This window comes from Sinocyclocheilus anshuiensis, unplaced genomic scaffold (assembly GCF_001515605.1).
Source record: "Sinocyclocheilus anshuiensis isolate Anshui unplaced genomic scaffold, SAMN03320099.WGS_v1.1 scaffold1131, whole genome shotgun sequence".
NCBI lineage: Eukaryota > Metazoa > Chordata > Actinopteri > Cypriniformes > Cyprinidae > Sinocyclocheilus > Sinocyclocheilus anshuiensis.
In genome coordinates, this window is record NW_015542387.1 from 24793 (window position 1) to 28358 (window position 3566).

Below are 3566 nucleotides of genomic sequence, written 5' to 3' on the forward strand. Positions count from 1 at the left end.
TGCAATATAACAAAGAGTGAAAAATTTAAGGGGGTCTGAATACTTTCCGTACCCACTGTATATATATATATATATATATATATATATATATATGTGATAACAAAATCTGACAATCACTTTAGTTTAGCGTGAGCTCACTTAGTCCTCTTGCAAATTATTATTATTTTTTTAAAAAGCTGTCTATATTGCACAATTCATGTCTTATTTACACAATTTGTGTACTTTGTTGGTTATTATGAAAGGATTCTCGAATATGTGAGAAAACAAAAACTCCAATGATTTTGTCATTGTGAGGGGAAGGGGACATTTCTCAATGTTTTTGATAAAAAATAAATAAAGATATGCACAGATAAATTTGATGAGAACATTTTGAGATCATATTGAGATCTGAGACTTTTGATTACTGACTTGGTAAATCTGAGCTCATTTGAGATATTGAGATCAATTCTAAGCGTAGCAAATGTATGTGTACGGGGAAATTTTTTTTAGATATTTAAGTTTTTGAATCCTTGTGGAAAGAGAGAATTAAAGGTGTATTTTCAAACAAACATCAACAGGCAACATCTATTTATTTATTACATTTTCATCATTTTAGAAGCGCAAAGCTAATCTTGCCAGTTAATCTTACCTAATTAAACTGCAAAAATTGTATTGTAAATGCCACTTCTCTGATTAATCTGATCTCTTCTGGTAAAAAAAAAAGAAAAAAGTAGAAGTTAATAATGAGCAACTCTTTTTTTTATCTTTTTCTGTTCGCTCTGAGAAGGCAGCATATGATTGAAGACTAGAGCAGAACATGTCACTTGCCTCCAAATGCTCATCACAGTAAAAATGAAGCACTGGTGGCTGTGCTGTTTATCTCTTTCATCCAGAGCACTTGCAGCTGCAAAACACAAACATTTGGATCAACATTATTGATGGGATACTGAAACACACCCTCCCAATTTGTAAAAGCAGCATGAAACGACATTCACAACCTGTTTAACTTCTGTAATGTCATGTTTTTTTTCTGAGTAAAACAGAACATTCAGTGGAGAATTGTGTAGGATGGCACCAAAACTAGATTTGATTGGATCATGAATGTTAGGGGTGCGAAATTATTGGCTAATATTATTTTGTTCTTCCCTTACATCCTTCTTGAGAATTTCCTTCTAAACGAATCACAACTATGTCGTAATGTGCATGTTGTTTTAGTAGGACAAAACAGACCCAGTGGGCAGTTTCATGTTTCTTTGTCTCTTTTTTCACTCAATGACAAACACAGGAATCTTTTTGCTGGTGCAAGCAAATGAAGAGCAAACAATGTGTTTTAATGTGTGTTTAACTGATGCTTTATGTTTAGTCACACAAGCCTGTCGCCTCATAAACCTTACTTTACTGCAGGCTTTGTTGCTATTCTTCATCGACGACACACAAAATGCGTATAAAACCAATCGAATAGTCAACATTCATAATTACAACTTATTATGACCAGTTCCAATTTGCTTAATGCCTTGAACTCGGAAAGACAGCGCTCAAAGAAAATCCCGCTGGTAATTATGTCATTGTGTTATGTTCGCACATCTCGTAAATGCGATTATTCCAACATGACTCGAAGACAGCACTGGTGACATCAACAGAAAAAGAAAAGTAATTTTAGAGGCGGAGAAAGTTAGTAGGCCTATGTTGTGGAGGAAAATTATGAAAAATTTTTGAAAAACATGCATTGATGAATTGTGCACAATAGTCCAGTGACATTTATTCAGAAAGTAAAAAGGTCAGTTTTTAGACCATGTTGACTTTAATATGTGCATTAGTGTGGATATTCAGACATCTGATCTATTAAAACAGCTGCTAATATCTATGGCAGGCGTTAATAAGCACAGCGAAAACACTCTCTGTGTTTGCACACACATACACATGCCATCAATGAGATAACAGCATCCAGCAGACGATGAAAGTAAATGTTTACAGCCACTGTATGCAGCCTGAAGTCACTAGCGTGGAATGCACCAATATGACCCTAATTAGCACACAGGTGTTAGGGGAACAGAGCAGCAACACAGAGTCAGAAATCATCACCGTCCTCACACACACACACAGAGTTTCTCCTCGATAAATATTTAGCTGGAGGACAGACGGGTACATTGCAAGGGTACAGAGTGACACTGCAAGTCTCTAAGTCTGGTTCATACTGGTGACATTCATTTTGCAGCTAGAAAATTACAAAACAATACGTCTATGGTCACTAATGTTACTTTAGTCAAAAATAACTAACACAAAACAGGCTAAACTGTTGGCATCCGTGTTTCTTGTTTTCAAACAGCAAAATATTGCAATGGTGATCACTCTGTCATCGATTGTGAGCTTGGGTTTGTCCCAACCAGAAGAACTGGGCGTGACGCAACACAATCATTGACAAAACACAGCCAATTGGAACAGTTTCTCTGCAGTTAGCTGAAAAATAGGGAAAAAACAAAATAAATAAACTAGATAACTACTCGAATTGTCCAACGTTATAAGCTAAATGAGCACCTCCCTCAGAGTTTGTTTGGAGTGCGTACATTTGATATTGCTGACATAACTTTGGTTCAGACTAAGCTCTGAAGGTACAAACTCTTCTTTCAGTTTTCTGAAGTAGTGCCTCTCTGGAACCCATTGTAATGCTGTGTGAATATACTTTCATTCAGAAGTATATTGCATTAGACATATAAGTTCAAAACTATAGGTTTTTTAAAAACAGTAACAATAGCTTATATCTTGTATAAACAGCCCTGCAATAAGGATAGACAACTGTGTTAAATTTTATTTATTTTTATTTTTTTCTAATTTCATGTGTTATGTAATTTAAAAGCCTTGTCTGGAATGTAAAGTAGGGTTTTGGTAATTGAAACGTAAACTTGTCATTTTTGTACTTTCTCTGTAAAGATTTGTTTATATATTAGTGCAGTCAATTGATTAAAAAAATAACTAATCACACATTTTTTTATTGATTAATCCCACCTAAACTTTTTAAATATACTTTTATATTGCAATAATTTCACATGCAATCTTACATTTACATTTAGTCATTTAGCAGACGTTTTTATCCAAAGCAACTTACAAATGAGGACAATAGAAGCAATCAAAACTAACAAAAGAGCAACAATATGTAAGTGCAAATGACAAGTCTCTGTTAGTCTAACGCATTACATGTAGCAAGGTATTTTTTTTAGATATTTATATATATAGATATAGATATATATAGATGTATATATATACACACACACAAAGAAAAACAAGTAGATAGAACAGAAAAAATAGAAAGCTAGTGTTTTTTATAAAAAAAAAAGAAGATAAATAGATAAAGTAGAATTAAAATAGAATAGAAAGTGCTAGAGTTAGAGGGTCCAATAAAGATGGAACAGATGTGTTTTTAGTCGTTTTTTGAAGATGGCTAAGGACTCAGCTGCTCGGATTGAGTTGGGCAGGTAATTCCACCAGGAGGGAACAGTTAATGAAAAAGTCAGTGAAAGTGATTTTGTGCCTCTTTGAGATGGCACAATAATACGCCGTTCACTTGCAGAACGCAAGCTTCTAGAAGGCAC